Raw genomic sequence first — 18,648 nt, 5'->3', positions numbered from 1 at the left:
CGAGATAGTGAGTGAGCATGTGTGCAAGTAGTGAATGGCAAGGTGAGAAAGAAAACTTACAGCCTGAGCATGAAAAGTATCGTCCTCCTGACTGAACTTCCACTCGAACATTATTTGTCTGTGTGTAAGATTGACTCCTGTCTAATTTTTAATCATGTAACCACAACAATATATATATTTTTTTTCAACTTTGTACTTTAATGAAATAACATGTCTAGAATATGGGGAGGAATGCTTCCCCTTTCTTGTGAACAGTATTACGTCTAGCTTATGAGTTGATTTCTGGTGAAGCTAAATACTGTATAACAAGAGTTAAACTGACATGTGTCACAGCTTTGGTAACTTACATCATCATCACACTTGCTGTCAGTTATTTTCATGCTTCTTAAAAAAATAAACTCAATATTTTATAGATTAATAGCAAGTAGTGTCTGACATGGGTACTGTCTCACTGCATTGCCACATTTTACTACTGGATTCATAATGATTTAATGGAAATTTTATAACTTTGGAATGAGTTTTATGTTGGTGTTGTGTCCAAAGTTAAGGAACTTTAGATTAGTTCATATCATGCACTTGAAGCATGATACCATGTGTGCTTCCCAAATAGACAAATGCACAAGGACAGGTAATAATCCTGTTTGGGATCATATTTATGTTGTATTTGCCATTTATTGGATACATGTTAGTTTATTTTTATCCATTTTAATCAGAATTATTTTGAAAAATCTAAAGAAAGCGACCTTTAAAAATAAAATCGAATCATAGCTAAAGATTAAATTGAAGCGTTTCCTTTTAAACAAGGTGCTCAGTGTCTTCCAGGCAGCCTTTGGGTGGTCTGTATCAGCGGTCGCCATCACTATGATTCTTTGACAATACTGCGGTTTATATGTGGATCCAATGATGGTTTATTATCTAAGTGTAGTAGTATAAACATTGTGTTCCTGCCATCCTCCTCATACCATATATATCCCACTTCTGAAGAAAATCAGTGCAGCACAAAGTATGTGTGTGTTTGAGAGAGAGGGAGAGGGTGCACAAATGGAAGACAGTGTGGGTTTTTTTCTCAGTCATCTCAACAGACTTGAAAGGTCTTATCTTTGCTGGAAAACCCCAATATTTTTTTATACCTAATGGCTACATTTTTTTATGTGATTCATAGAGCCTGCTGAGCTTCTACATCATACACACAAGAAATATGAAGAATACTCTCACAGAGGAGGCTCTTCCAAGGAATAATTCCTCACTCAGTGACACAAAAACTCTTTTTATCAGAGGAGTCACTGGATAAATACCAAATATTTATTTCTTATAGCAACAAAAGAATCAGTCTTTTCTGCTCACATACTGTGTGTATATGCACAGAATGATGTAACAATGGGGTCAAACCTTTACCTCAGCAACAGGGTCTACACTGTAGTAGTCCCAGGAGTGTCACACAGTGTCTGGAAGCTGCTGTAATTAAGACAGATCAAAGCGGAGACTATTTTTCACGATGGCCCACTTAAGCTGCAGACTGTCAGCTCCTGTCTGTGTCGGCCGGCGCAGACGGACAGCAGGTGCAAGTAGGCAGCACGAGAGCACAGGCTGGATGAGGCTGTGAAATAAAATCACAGAGGAGCTGAATCGGTTCCAGGAGTGATTGAAAGGGACAAAGGCTTTAGGAAGTCTTTTATTCAGGCAGAGGAAAGTTGCAGTGATACTGCAGCTTCTGTAGTACTGTTCTTGTGCCTCCATGCCAGCAACAGCTGTATCCGAAGGCATTATGTTTTTGGGTTGTCCATCTGTCTGTCCATCCATTTGTCCCATTCTTGTCTAATGAATGTCTAATGGTCATCATGAATGAACTAATTAGATTTTAGTGGCCAACGGTCAAAGGTCACTCTGACTTTACATCCATCTCATTCACCTAAACATGATGTGTCTAGGCCCTGGGGAATTTCCTCAAATTTGGCACAAATGTCCTATTGGACTCAATGACAAACTGAGTTGATTTTGGTGGGAAAAGGTCAAAGGTCACTGTGACTTCACAAAACATGTTTTTGGCCATAACTCAAGAATTCATATGTAATTATGACCAAATGTCACACAAATGTCTGATAGGTTAAAATGATGAAGTGATAATATATTATATCCAAAAGGTCAAAGGTCAGCGGTGTCACTTTTACATCATGATCTGCTTATTATTCAACTTCATATCTCAGGAGCAGAAGGGGAAACATTTGGTCAGATACTGAGTTGGTGACACTAATCTTGGGTGTCCATCTTGAAACTGTGCTGATTGTTAAGATCCTCTGTGCTGCCAGGGGGGAAGACATAGATGTTAACTGTAAGTTGCAACTTGACTGGTTCACAGAGGCAAACAACTGCTAGGTGGTAATGCTAGTTTCTCTGTGTACTTTATCGAATTGTTTATTGTCAATTGTTTAATAACCATTGGCCGTTTGGATGCTTAACCCCACCTGGCATCACAGAGCTTATCTATTGGTGTGCATCATGTATAAATATAGGTGTGGTTTCTAATTTCCAAACATTGTGACCTGAAAAAGATCCAAGTAGGATCAAAACACTGTCTTTATGAACCTGTAGTGGCATGGAGTACGCGTGCAGGCGTTGTGTCTTCTTTGTTTATACTGTTGTCTGATAGCCTTGCACCTGTGTGAAGTGCGTATAAATACTCTCCTTCAACTAATGATACTACAGTGCCCCGAATCTTTATGAATATTTTCTCAGCCTGTCATTTTCTACAATTTAAGCCTATGCATCTGGACAAAGGTCACGCAGAGGTAAAAAAATAAACAAACAAACAGTTATGCACTGTATTAAGAAGTTTAGAATTTATTGTGCAATCACCTCATTGAGCAGAGGGAGGTTTCACTGTACTGAAGGCGTGTTGGCACTCTAAAGATGAATTCACAACAAGCAAACTGTCTTTTAGAGTTTTATTGCAATATTCAGTCACACATTTGGAAATGCGGATCTCCCAGCTTGCAAGGCTAGAAAGAGATCCCAAGATAATATTCAATTATTATTGTACATGAAGCTACATGCATCATAAGATATCCCTTATTCTCACCCAACACATAATGTTGGGTCAGTCCATTCACAACCTGATGTCTAGGGAGTCTCTGTGTCTGGATTCCACAACTTCACTTCTAATAACATTGTCTGGGAAACAGCAAACACTGGCAAACACTTTTGACACGACTTAGGCAGTTTACTATAAGACATCATAACATATTTATAATTCAGAAAGGGTATAAGCTTTCACAACAGAAGGCTAATGGGATCTTAATGCAAGTACAGAGGCCCGATAGGTCCATAAACATTGAAATGGGTGAAGGAAACTCATGACTTTTGTGGCATAGCATCATAACATTGCATTCATTTACATTCATAATACAAAATTTTTACACATTACCTGCAGTAATGTTGGAATCAAACAGCTCTTTCACAGAGAGTGTACTAAGGGGCTGCATAAAGGAGACAGAACCCATGGAGTAAATAAAACAAGAGTCCATTGTTAGTGCTGTCAATAGTGATGCTGATATACGCTCTCAAGCTATTGCTGTTGCAATCAACAAGGTGAACCAAAATGTGGAACACAGACTCAGGAAGAAAGTGGCAAAATGGGGTTTTATTGCCAGGATAATGAATGTGGCAGTAGGAAAATTCCAGGGGGTTTTTAGGCTGAGGAGAGTGGGTTGATGGCAGGGAGGCAAACTAGATTGGAGGGGTTTGGCTGCCTGGGAGTGTGGCAGAAGAACAAATAGGTGGGTAGGCAGGTGGTGATCCTATGACACAGGAAAACACAAGGTAAGTATCCACGAAAAAAAGTACACAAGCAAAAGTCTTGGTTGAATTGTGACTATACCACAGCAGTAGACTTAACAATCGGGCAAGGACTGGAGAGGAGAGCGGGTGCTTTATATTGCAGGGAAACTAGTGACACAACCAGGGCCGTGACAATTACTCTGCACTGTGCATTATGTTCATACAGCATGTGTCCACACACAATTGATGCACCTGATGGAAAGTAAGAAGAACTGAACTCATCTGAATTGAATCACCCAGTAATGTCACTCTCTGATCAAGTCTGAAGAGTGGTTTCATCCAGCAAAAATGAAATAAATAAGACTGAATGTTGTGGTGCAAACAGCTGATCATCATCACCTCTGTTCTAGAAGTGGATCGGATCACAAATGAGACAAATAAGCTAGCTTGTGCACCCCATTGTTTCACTCACTACCTCTAGGAGACTATTTGCCAGTAGGAGAACGGGCTGAAGGTCCGGAGGTGGAATTTCAGTTGCAGCTGCAGCAACTCAAATTCAGTTGGCACAAACCCCAGTGCTGAGTTTGTCCAGTGGGGTGGGTCTAAGGTGTGTAACAGCAGCAACAGAAAGTTTGGGAGGGAGATTGCACTGGACTGGCTTACTTTGACTTGCTATTTGAACAGCTAAAGATCCATCCTTAGATCATCCACCATGTTCGGCCTTCTCACTTCAACTTTGTTTTTCTTGAAACAGATATGACGTCATATCACTCATAGACTACCACAATAAAAGCAGCAACTTCCACCTCTGCATTTGAATAATATTGATGCAGGTATTAATTAAAAACTGTAACAAAAAAAAATCAGGATACTCAAGTAAATAATTTTTTTCCCACCCCTACTTTTTCTGCACGCTACAGATCAAAACAGTACACAATCCAAAAGCCACTTTTCCTTTGTTGTCTTTCCAAGAAATAAACCTTATGGGCCTGCTGGATGTTTTCCAGCTTGCATTGAGGTCCATTGTATTGAATCTGTGTGGCGGCTGTTGAAGCGTGATAATTTAGGGAGAGAACGTGCAGCTCCTCATCAACCCTCTCCAGCCCTGCATAAATGGAGGGGATTGTTCAGCACTTTGCTGCTGTAATGAGAGCTTCATTTGCTGCAGGATTCAACAGAATATGAGGAGTTGAAACCAGTAATCTGTGCAATGACTAAAATTGGCATTCCTGTACTGTAAACAGAAACAACAACAGAAAATTAGTTCCGTAGGACATGTAAAGTTATTCTAGTTGATTAGAAAGATGGAGGTGAAACTGAATTTTGCTCAAAATCAAAATGCTATGGTAGCCATATGATTACATTATGGATCCCACAGTGTGATGTTTCTCTCAGAGTATGATAGTGAGGATACAGGTTTTGTCTTCAAATACTCAAATTATTCAGCACAATATGCTTTTATTTCCTTTGTTATGGCATCACTTCCAGATGATCTCATCAACTTCAACAGCTGACAATAAGATGAGTGCTGGAGTGCTAAGTCACTATTTATTTAGTTACAACAAACCTCCTTAGACAGACATGGGTGAGGGTAGATAAAGACCAAGTTGTTATTAAGTCTTATTAAACTACTATGCAAATAACTAATTGCTTCTGTGGAATTTTGAGGAAACTGGTGGTGTGTTTTGCAAAGCGAAAGTACCACTCCAGACAACTACTTCCTGTATTCACAGAGACATTTCACAACTTCCTGTTCTCATGTAAAACTGACAGAATTCTTTAAATCATCCAAAGTCATCACAGTTTCTGCGAAACACTGAATCACCATCTCTCTCACATCAGTCTTCATTTAGTCTAACAGACTGTTCTGTCTCATTGAGAGGCTGTGCACAACGCTAATTGGTTCGGATACACTGATTCCCTCAGTCTCTGAAAGCCCCTGGGAATTCTTTGTACATTTAAGTCTAATATTCAACACAACCAGCCCTTACAATAGGAATTTACAATGCGTTTTGTATAATCCAATATCTATAATCCATATGTGGTATCCCACAAAGGTCTGTGCCATCACGTCTGCAGTATATGCCCCATTTCTGCCTGCATGTGAAATGTACAGTACAGGCCAAAAGTTTGGACACACCTTCTCATTCAATGCGTTTTCTTTATTTTCATGACTATTTACATTGTAGATTCTCACTGAAGGCATCAAAACTATGAATGAACACATGTGGAGTTATGTACTTAACAAAAAAAGGGGAAATAACTGAAAACATGTTTTATATTCTAGTTTCTTCAAAATAGCCACCCTTTGCTCTGATTACTGCTTTGCACACTCTTGGCATTCTCTCCATGAGCTTCAAGAGGTAGTCACCTGAAATGGTTTCCACTTCACAGGTGTGCCTTATCAGGGTTAATTAGTGGAATTTCTTGCTTTATCAATGGGGTTGGGACCATCAGTTGTGTTGTGCAGAAGTCAGGTTAATACACAGCCGACAGCCCTATTGGACAACTGTTAAAATTCATATTATGGCAAGAACCAATCAGCTAACTAAAGAAAAACCAGTGGCCATCATTACTTTAAGAAATGAAGGTCAGTCAGTCCGGAAAATTGCAAAAACTTTAAATGTGTCCCCAAGTGGAGTCGCAAAAACCATCAAGCGCTACAACGAAACTGGCACACATGAGGACCGACCCAGGAAAGGAAGACCAAGAGTCACCTCTGCTTCTGAGGATAAGTTCATCCGAGTCACCAGCCTCAGAAATGGCAAGTTAACAGCAGCTCAGATCAGAGACCAGATGAATGCCACACAGAGTTCTAGCAGCAGACCCATCTCTAGAACAACTGTTAAGAGGAGACTGCGCGAATCAGGCCTTCATGGTCAAATAGCTGCTAGGAAACCACTGCTAAGGAGAGGCAACAAGCAGAAGAGATTTGTTTGGGCCAAGAAACACAAGGAATGGACATTAGACCAGTGGAAATCTGTGCTTTGGTCTGATGAGTCCAAATTTGAGATCTTTGGTTCCAACCGCCGTGTCTTTGTGAGACGCAGAAAAGGTGAACGGATGGATTCCACATGCCTGGTTCCCACTGTGAAGCATGGAGGAGGAGGTGTGATGGTGTGGGGGTGTTTTGCTGGTGACACTGTTGGGGATTTATTCAAAATTGAAGGCACACTGAACCAGCATGGCTACCACAGCATCCTGCAGCGACATGCCATCCCATCCGGTTTGCGTTTAGTTGGACAATCATTTATTTTTCAACAGGACAATGACCCCAAACACACCTCCAGGCTGTGTAAGGGCTATTTGACCAAGAAGGAGAGTGATGGAGTGCTGCGGCAGATGACCTGGCCTCCACAGTCACCGGACCTGAACCCAATCGAGATGGTTTGGGGTGAGCTGGACCGCAGAGTGAAGGCAAAGGGGCCAACAAGTGCTAAACACCTCTGGGAACTCCTTCAAGACTGTTGGAAACCATTTCAGGTGACTACCTCTTGAAGCTCATGGAGAGAATGCCAAGAGTGTGCAAAGCAGTAATCAGAGCAAAGGGTGGCTATTTTGAAGAAACTAGAATATAAAACATGTTTTCAGTTATTTCACCTTTTTTGTTAAGTACATAACTCCACATGTGTTCATTCATAGTTTTGATGCCTTCAGTGAGAATCTACAATGTAAATAGTCATGAAAATAAAGAAAACATATTGAATGAGAAGGTGTGTCCAAACTTTTGGCCTGTACTGTATATTCACCCACACAATATTCATTATTTTATGTTCTTAATGAATATTGTGTGGGTCAATATACAATATTCATTATTTTATGTTCTTAATGAATAAATTAATTAATGTGAAATGTAGTATTCTCAAGCATTAATTACCTTGCAAGAGTTTATCAGATGAAGAGATATTATTGTTTTTGAATGGGGTAGTAAATCCGAAGTGGGGTTCCTACAGCTGATGGTCTCAGAGTGTTTGCAGACAGCAGAATGTTTGTGTGTGCAGTTACGAAATGTGTTTTTCGGATATGGTGCAATGTATTGGTTGAGTTCAAATGCTGTACTATGGGACTTTAACTTTTTTATTGACATTTCATTGATTCAGTTTTACTTATTTATAGTAAGGTAAAAAACGAAAAACAAAAAAAAAAGCAGAAATGATTTAAAGTTTATCCCTGACCTTGGAAACTGTGGAAAGCAGAGGGCCAACAAGGATGAGAAATCCATAAAGTCCCTCTCCACTCAAAAATGTGTTTTTCTTGTGCTTATGTCTCCTAAAATGTCTGACCTTGACTATGCTGACTGGTGTCCGTGCAAAGTTTGTCACTAGAGGTGTTTTAAGATCCTTCTATTGAAGGGGGCATATTCTGTGCATTCCCCTAAAATCAGAGATTTAAATGTAGGCCAGGCAAGCTAGATTACATCACTTATACGAAAGCCAATCACTGTCTAATGTCAAAAACACTATTCGACAGACTTGTCAGTACATATAGTTAGAGCTGTGATAGCAAACACGGCAGAGTGTCCAGTTTTTTGATGCAAAACAGACCCTGGAGCTTCCTTCTACTATCTACCAAAAATGCCAGATATTATTAGCAGATATTATTTTACCTTTCACAACCACTAATGCTGTGTCAGCCACTGCCAGTTAGCCTACAAGCTAACAAGCAATGTGCTCTGCTCTTTCAATGGTCAACCTAGCGCTAGCTGTGCTATTGGTGTGTATAACGTATAAATATAGGTGAGGTTTCCACTTTTCATTGTTACTTGACAAAGATCCAAGTAGCATCAAAATGTTGTCACTAATAAACTGTAAAGATAACTTATGCAGACATTGATTTTACTTTGTTTACCCTGTTGTCTGGTAGCCTTGCACCCACATAATGTAATTACTGTCCTACAACTCTGTCAGCCACTGCAGTTAGCATACAAGTTGTTGTAGTTTTTCTTTACTTTTATGTGGGAAAACCATGTTAAACCAAATATTACTCATAGCGACATAGGCTAATTTAAAACGTTTCTGCAGGAGGACTTTAAAGCACCCAGGAAAATGGTGAAGATTTACAATTCTTTTACAACATCTACACTTCCCTGACAACTGGCCCAACTCCATCTGATGAGAAAGTTAGTGTGACGTGGTCGAAAGCTCCCAAACAGCTACTAAAGAGACCCTCTGGATTCACTGTGAGCCACTCATGAGACAGAATATCCCACAGCTCTTTGAAGCAAAGTCACACATTGTGTACGTATTCTTCTGGTGATGAAAGCATGTCTGGTTTATTTTATGGGTAAATGATGGATGGAAAAGCGCCCAAAACAACAAATAAAACACTCCAGACTCTGAGGATTGCATGGCAATCCTTCACTAGTTGCTCCCCTGCCATCTCCCAAATATGTCGTATCAGTGCGTAACAAGCCAGACTCCTCTCCCCCATTCTTCAGTTCTGACCCTCCAATGTCTACATAAACTAACAGACTTATCATAACAGATGCTTGTGTATTAGGGAGTGTGTCAAGGTGTTGTTCTTCAAAAAGTCTGTTTATCAAACCCTACTCATTTACATGTCTCTCAGCTGTCATTTTACTGCACAACTTCTCCATGGAAAGAGAGCGTTACAGTTCTTTCAGCTAATGACTGAATGCTTTAGGTTACGTGTTTGACATGACGAAAACAAAAATGTGCTTTTTAATCAAATCTTATAAACAGTCACTGCTTAAAGACTGTATTTTCAACTTTTGTCACGATCAAATCTCAGAATTTTTCCCAGAGAGAGACATTTCAGTCTCAAGTGGCTGTGGTCACATACTGTATAGACGCATATTTCCACCCACTTGTTATCTGGAATTCTGTAGCAATTATCTGTAGCCTGAGAAACACAGCCTCTGATGGGTGAAAAACAACTAGTTTGTACTGTATCAATCCACTGCGCCATATCCAGTAACAAACACAGGATGTACTCAATGACAAAACAGATGTACTGACGCTTTGTGACTCAGTGCATATGTACCAAACATGTGATGTAGTGTACTAACCTCTTCTCAAGAACATGAGCAGATCCCTCTTATTTTTGTTACAACTGTTTTTAGTTATTCTGTTCTGTGGGAAGCTGACACAAAAAATAATAACCATTAAAGATGCATCACTGCTGCGCTTCATCTCGTGGGAAACAACCAGCCCTAGACTACAGTCAGTGTTAAAGTGCATAGGCCATTTTGTATAGGTGGATTTTTGAGATGGGATTTGAAGGATGTTATGCTGTTGGACTGTCGAATGTGTGGAGGTAGGGAGTTCCAGAGCTTGGGAGCAGTGCAGCTGAAAGCCCTGGCACCCATGGTGCTGAGGCATGAGGTGGGGATGGTCAGGAGACCAGCAGAGGAAGAGCACAGGGAGCACGGAGCAGAGAGCAGGGAGCAGGAGAGGGTGTACTCTGGAGGAGGTCAGAGTGATAGGTGGGGGCTAGGTTGTCGAGGGGTTTGACAGTGAGCAGAATTTTGTAATCAATCCAGTACTGAACAGGGAGCCAGTGTAGTTGGATGAGAATGGGGGTGATGTGGTCAGATGATTTGGTACGGGTGATGAGCCGAGCAGTAGAGTTTTGACCTATTAGCAGCAGCACTATATTTAAATGGACCACAGTAAATACAGTATTTGTGTTCTACCCCCTAACCCCATGAACGGTCAATGTCAAGGTCATTTGCAATGGTTAAAGTTTAATGCATATTGTTAAGTTTTCACCAGGAAAGGGCTGAATCTCACCTGTATACATGTGTAAGATGTGTGAATGTAGAAAGGATATGGAAGGACTAAAAAGAAATGATGCACATGGCAACCGTATGGTTAGGAACATACATTTATTGCAAATGGGGAGAAAAAAAGGGGGATCATTTTCTAGTAACAGGCAAAACCTAAACATTTTAATACAAACCAAAACAGATCGGTATTTAGTTTGGAGCACTAGTTCAGTCTTATTTTAATCAAATGTTTTCTTTAATTGATTATCATTACAGTAACTTTATACCAGGGTTTAAAGTATACTTATGCTTTTCATTAAGATGTATTATGAGAAACTTTTAGATACAGTCATTTTGTAATGACAGTAGATTCCAAACTGGTTGCAACATCCACAGTGTAGCCATATAAGGCAACCCAGTATATGGCTGTTGCAGTATGAAAACAATTATACCACTGCCTCCAAAATATGATTTATATCATTTTAATCAAGGGCTGCAGTGCTGGAAAACTGTCTAATTTAATTTAGTTTAACTTATCATATGTCACTGCTCAAAAAAATAAAGGGAACACTAAAATAACACATCCCAGATCTGAATGAATGAAAAATTCTTATTAAATACTTTGTTCTTTACATAGTTGAATGTGCTGACAACAAAATCACACAAAAATTATCAATGGAAATCAAATTTATTAACCCATGGAGGTCTGGATTTGGAGTCACACTCAAAATTAAAGTGGAAAAACACACTACAGGCTGATCCAACTTTGATGTAATGTCCTTAAAACAAGTCAAAATGAGGCTCAGTAGTGTGTGTGGCCTCCACGTGCCTGTATGACCTCCCTACAACGCCTGGGCATGCTCCTGATGAGGTGGCGGATGGTCTCCTGAGGGATCTCCTCCCAGACCTGGACTAAAGCATCCGCCAACTCCTGGACAGTCTGTGGTGCAACGTGGCGTTGGTGGATGGAGCGAGACATGATGTCCCAGATGTGCTCAATTGGATTCAGGTCTGGGGAACGGGCGGGCCAGTCCATAGCATCAATCCCTTCGTCTTGCAGGAACTGCTGACACACTCCAGCCACATGAGGTCTAGCATTGTCTTGCATTAGGAGGAACCCAGGGCCAACTGCGCCAGCATATGGTCTCACAATGGGTCTGAGGATCTCATCTCGGTACCTAATGGCAGTCAGGCTACCTCTGGCGAGCACATGGAGGGCTGTGCGGCCCCCCAAAGAAATGCCACCCCACACCATTACTGACCCACTGCCAAACCGGTCACGCTGGAGGATGTTGCAGGCAGCAGAACGTTCTCCGCGGCATCTCCAGACTCTGTCACGTCTGTCACATGTGCTCAGTGTGAACCTGCTTTCATCTGTGAAGAGCACAGGGCGCCAGTGGCGAATTTGCCAATCTTGGTGTTCTCTGGAAAATGCCAAATGTCCTGCACGGTGTTGGGCTGTAAGCACAACCTCCACCTGTGGACGTCGGGCCCTCATACCACCCTCATGGAGTCTGTTTCTGACCGTTTGAGCAGACACATGCACATTTGTGGCCTGCTGGAGGTCATTTTGCAGGGCTCTGGCAGTGCTCCTCCTGTTCCTCCTTGCACAAAGGCAGAGGTAGCGGTCCTGCTGCTGGGTTGTTGCCCTCCTACGGCCTCCTCCACGTCTCCTGATGTACTGGCCTGTCTCCTGGTAGCGCCTCCATGCTCTGGACACTACGCTGACAGACACAGCAAACCTTCTTGCCACAGCTCGCATTGATGTGCCATCCTGGATGAGCTGCACTACCTGAGCCACTTGTGTGGGTTGTAGACTCCGTCTCATGCTACCACTAGAGTGAAAGCACCGCCAGCATTCAAAAGTGACCAAAACATCAGCCAGAAAGCATAGGAACTGAGAAGTGGTCTGTGGTCACCACCTGCAGAACCACTCCTTTATTGGGGGTGTCTTGCTAATTGCCTATAATTTCCACCTGTTGTCTATTCCATTTGCACAACAGCATGTGAAAATGATTGTCAATCAGTGTTGCTTCTTAAGTGGACAGTTTGATTTCACAGAAGTGTGATTGACTTGGAGTTACATTGTGTTGTTTAAGTGTTCCCTTTATTTTTTTGAGCAGTGTGTAATACATCCGTAAAATGGGATATTCTTTTTCCCCACATAATTCAATTCAATTCAATTCAATTCAATTTTATTTATAAAGTCCAATATCACAAATCACAGTTTGCCTCACAGGGCTTTACAGCATACGACATCCCTTTGTCCTTTGGACCCTCACAGCGGATAAGGAAAAACTCCCCAAAAAAACACTTTAACAGGGGAAGAAATGGTAGAAACCTCAGGAAGAGCAACTGAGGAGGGATCCCTCTTCTAGGAGGGACAGACATGCAGTAGATGTCGTACAGAACAGATCAATATAATACATTTGCAGTAACCCATTTGACAAAATGATACATAAAGAGAGACAGAGACAGAGAGAGATTCAGGGCAGATAGTAATGATAAAAGCTACAATAACATTAATTTATGTAATAATATTATGAGAATGATAATGGTAATTGTGCTACAATATTTTGCAAGTATATATTAATATATTATAGTATATGTATGTGACAATAATAATCATATGTGTATAATAACAGTACATTATGACTAATAATAACAGCAGCAGCAGGAGGCATCTGGCAGGACCACGGCAGCAGTACAACCACACAAGTCACACTATCCACGCACCACTGCGATAGAAGTTAACCTGCGAGACAGTGGAGCACAAAGGCTCCAGAGAAGAAGCCAAGTTAGGCCTTGTTCAGACTGCCAGCCAAAATCTGATTTTTAGCCAATCTAGATTGGAACCAGATGGCTCTTACGAAGTCTGAACAGTCATAAATGACATGAAATCCGATTTTTGCAAACCAGATCGAAACCACCTTTGGAAGGTAGTTTCAAATCGCATTTGGACAGATGTTGTTTGATTTATTATGAGTTAATTTTCCTCAGTTATTTGCTTGGCATTTTGCTTGGCATTTTGTTTGGGTTTTTGCCTAATTTGCATGTGTAGTGGCGAGCACTGTAAATAAATTGCTGCTGCTGAGTCTGCCTACCTACCACCTTCCTTGACACTCGAGCTAAACTATCTTACATACAATAATAATAAGTATAGGAGTGCTTGTTAGAGGGCAGTTACTTTCTCAGACTACTTACAGTTTTTCTTGATTGCTTTGATGCAGCAGTCAACTCAAACTCCACATTTTCAAAACAGTTAACACACAGGCCAAAACAGTGGCACTCATGGTCAAAATGACACATTTGGTTTGCAAACGGCTCTAACCATGCCAAAACATTTAAAATATGCAACAAAAGCAAATTTTGCCGTCAAACAACACAACTTGCAAACAAGTGTATGAGCTCTTCCAATCAACCATTACACAGTGGACAACAAAATACAAAATACAGCACTCAATGCGAATCAGTGCACCATTGCTTGTCATTGTAGCCTATTACTGTACGTAGCTTTCATACCAGTGCCATTTGTTGTCAAATCTGCCTTCTTGCAAAGAATTGGATCCAGAATCAGAAATGCTTTGATGCAGATTTTATTGAGTCCATTGATTCTTTTTAGGAAATAGCTGGTCTAGTGCTAGACTTTTTTGCCAGACATTTTTATGTAAGGGATAATTTAGATGACAAAAAGATATTGTCAAACCCACAACATTCTTCATGATTACTTTGAGGTATACAGAGAAAGTACACAAATACAACAAACAAACACAACACTGATTGCAGACTGCTGCAGACTGAAAATATTTATTTCTTACCATACTCAGTTACATTAACAGATCAACAATGAAAGAACAAAATATTAGTTTTTCTTACTACTGTAAAGTGTAGACAAATAAAAATTCCTCTATTGGGTTTAGGAATGGGGAGTATGGTGGAAGGTATAAGACTGCAAATTCAGAGTGCTCATGGAACCAGTTGTGGACCAGAGCAGATCGATGGAAAGATACATTGTCCCAAACGACAATGCACTGCATGTGGTCCACTTGGTTTACAGTAAGCACCTGTGTGCTTCCACACCAGGTGGATGTGATTATCCAATTTGTTCATTAGTGTGGTCGTTGGCAAGCAGGGGCTTTGTAATGAGAAGGAAGTAACCTCACAATCCTTATCTGTGTCTGAGGTGTGATAATGCGTGTAGAGTTTTGCAAATCACTGTGTGTAATGTTTTGCAAAAAGTGCGAAGCTGAGTCTGTGCTTATTGTTGTGCAACTATGGACAGGTGTTTTGCTTCTTGAGTGTAGAGAGCTGTTAATTGTGTGAAAATTTTCATTTTAGTGCGTAAACAACTGTAAAAAAACTGTAACTGTTCTGCAAAAGGGTGGGGAAAATGTGTCAATCCAAGGGAAAAGGGTTAACACATTTGCAAGAGGTGTCTTGTGCTCTACTGAGACAGTGATGATGAACACTGAGTGGATCCCAGTTTCTTTAAGCAGGTCAAAGCGATCAAGAAAAAGTGTAAATTCTGACCTTATTGTTCTCTCACTATTGTTGGCAAAAATGGCGCAAAATGTTGTCTGTTTTTGTTAAAGAAGTTTATCTGTTTGTTTTTTTTTGTTGATGTCTCATGTTCATTTAAAAATATATATATAAATAAAGAAATAACTTTTCTAGGTGGCCCCTTGAGACCAGAACTGGCTCTGGCAGGTAAGCCTTAAAAGAACTTTGTCCACTGTGTGACTTTGACTGCTGCTCAGATGCCCATAGCAGACACTGTGCAATATTTAGGGAGAGGAGTAAGTGAAAAGGTACAAGCATCAAACTGGATTACAGTGATGATGGAGAGGAGATTGAAATGAAAAGTGATGGGAAGGGTGATTTGGTTCGGGGCAGATGGTGAGTGAAGGGATCACTGACAACAGATGCCTGTTTGTCCTTTTCCTGCATGCAAAGAATGTAGAACTACAACAACAGAAAGAGGCTGAATTAATTCTTTATTTTAGAAACACAAAGATTTTTTTTTTTAATTACCGTTATGGTCTACAAAGCACTGGCATGGTGTGTGCTGAAGTATCAGAAACAGAGCAAAAATGTTCAGTGACGCGTGAATGTTTGAGGCAGGGGGAGGCTTGATAATCCTGAGAGGAATGTCTGCAGCTGACGTGATAGAAATTTTCACACCAAAACATTTGAAACTTTCTTGGGTGATGATGTCTCACAGATAAGCTGTATTTTATAATTAGCATGTTAATGTTCATTTTAAAGGGGCACTTCCTGTGACAGCAATAAGTATAACATCGACTCAGTGGCCACTTTATTAGGTATATCAGTACAATCTAATGCATTCCATTACAACTGTTCCACCATAAAGTCAATATTTATAATGTTCAGTTGTTCTTGACACTGTCATATTAAATTATATAAAATATGTTTTAGCATTAACGTCATAGTTAGTGGTGATGTTGTAAAGGATTACATTCAGAGGTGTTTCTATATGTCTCCCTTGTACTGTGCTTATTTGAACTGCACCATCATAAGCAGCCAGTAAGGTTCACATCACTGTTCTGAAAACCATGTATGCTTCTCCCCCTTTAATCATCTGTATCCACTGCTGGAGAAAGGCTGTTATGTTCAATCTGATGTGTATACATGAAAGTACGTGCACAGTATTTTCTCCTCAGAGGTCTTTCTTTGTAGTGTAGTTTAAAGTATTACTGAGATGATTTTTACCTTCTTTCAAGTTTAAGTGTTCAATTTAAATCTCCACTTCAAATGGAGCTCTCTGTTTGGTGAGATATCCAGAACTCCACTGAGCTTTTGATGGTGATCGGAAATGTTTGGCAAACATAATAACATGAGAGAGAAGAGGAGACCATGTTTATTACAATTTTTTACTATATGTTATGTTGTGCAACCTTTTATATTATCTAAATCTGGAGACACAGTGAATCAAACAAAACTGAAATGATTCGAATAAGATAAAAACTTGATAAGGCTTAATTGATAATGTTTAAAGGGGATAAAATGGGACATTTATAGCATCCTGATAAGTCTCACACAGTCATTAGATTCTGGAGATTAGATAAGTCCTGAAGGGATGTGGTTAGGTCTGGATTTTATTTGCAGAACCTTAACAGTAAATCGTTTCACACAGTTTTACTTTGCAATTCAACTTCCTACTTTGCAATGATAACGCAGCTTGCAACTTTCTCACATCTAAATATAGTTTTTAGATTTCAGACAAAACCACAGTCAAAATATGACACACTAATGGCAGAGCTTGTAAAGGATACGTTTGTAGTAATAATAATTTAAAAAAAACATTAAACAGAAATTCAATAATAATAATAATAATAATAATATCTCTTATTACATTTTGGTCTAGATATAACATTGGTACTTTAGTTAATGAGGCCACTTTCCGAGAAGAAATGCAGCAAATACAACATAGATTAGATCATGTGTTTTACAAGGAATTTATAGACTCGTTGATGACGCATTTAAGTGCTGATGACTTCACAAGCAAAAAGCATCAAAGAAAAAAATCTCAAGAGTCTCACAGTCTTTTTCCAAAGCAAACATGTCACTAGCAAATTTCTCTATTTCAATATTTTATTAAAGAATAGGAGGCAGCGTATTACAGGAAGCATTTTCAGTGTTTTCTGTTCAGTAGTGTGATTTCTTAACCCAGTGGACCTCTCCCTCCCCACCACAGGCATCATCTACAGGGAATAAACAAGAACAAACAGACCAGAGGCAAAACAGAGCAAAAATATGTAAACAAATTAGCATAAATGAAAATAAATAACTAAATGAAAAAAAGGAAAATTAGCAAATGCATAGATGTGAGTTTCCAAAAATTGAGTTACATAGCGAATGAGAATGACACCAAAGTTGTTGCAATAATTAAGAATTCCCAGACTTCAACCAGGATATACATAGTGCAGAACATGCAATATGTATATATTCATTGTATATTCATATATATATATGTATGTATATATATTTGCAGGGGAATGGCTGGGTGGCGGATAGCAGCATGGCTCTAACACATTGTATAATTGCTACATATGATTTAACCTCTATTGTGCGATTCCACTTGCAGGCAGCCGGTCAAAGTTGCAAATCAAAATAGAATCTATCAGAGCAGATTGCAGAGCTGATACAGAACGTAACTTATTCCAATTTTGGAAAGAACATATTGCCACTTAACCAAGACTTAGCTGACAGGGGAAAGTGGGATTTCCATAACAGGAGAATTTTTCTGCAGGCCATTAGAGAGATGAAGGCAATTAAATTGGATTGAATATTTGTTGTGACATTACTTTCCAACAGCCTTCCAAAAATGGCTACGTGGGGAGATGGTGAAATTTGGGTCTGTGTTATTTCAGAGATAACCTTGAAGAATGACTCCCAGAGCCTCAATAGTTTGTGACATGCCCAAAACATATGAGTTAGGTCACATGGGGAAAGTGAGTACCTTCATTGTCAGCTGTATCTGGATAGATTTTAGAGAGCCTGGCCCTGCTATAATGAACTGTGAAGCACCATAAACTGGATATGGCTACAACAAATACATGAGGAGGGTGATTAGATATTTTCTTCACCCCAAAACTGGTCAGAGAGGGTGATTTGCAGTTCATTCTACTGGTCAACTTGTAATTGGTTGGTAATAACAGGTCATAAAGGTAGGAGACATGACCTTTGGTGGAGGTAACTGCCAGGAGTATGTGATCCATGCCAGTGATAGGTGGGATTAGAAGGAACGAAGAGTGAGTCCTTACAAAGTCCCATAACAGGAGGATTTAAAAAGTCTGGAATAGTTAGTTAAAAATGGCTTGTAGCAGGTTGAGACTCACAAATGACCTTTCACATACAAGTCTTTCAAGCAACACAGACCTTTTCTGGCCAGGGACATAAACCTTGGATTAATTCTAGCTGGTGCAAAGAGGTGGTTGTTACAGATGAGGGTTGATTCAGGAAGGGCAGACCACTTTAAGTGTCACTTTATTTGTGCCCATATTTACAATGTTGCAGTGACCCTGGGATTAGTTGTATACTATAAATAAGAGAGGGGCAGGGTACCACACATGAGAGCCTGTAGTGAGCCTGCCAGCTGCTCTGTGCGGAAGTAAACCAGAGTAAAG

This window comes from Epinephelus lanceolatus, chromosome 1, assembly GCF_041903045.1.
Source record: "Epinephelus lanceolatus isolate andai-2023 chromosome 1, ASM4190304v1, whole genome shotgun sequence".
Lineage (NCBI taxonomy): Eukaryota > Metazoa > Chordata > Actinopteri > Perciformes > Serranidae > Epinephelus > Epinephelus lanceolatus.
This window is presented reverse-complemented; position numbering follows the sequence as displayed.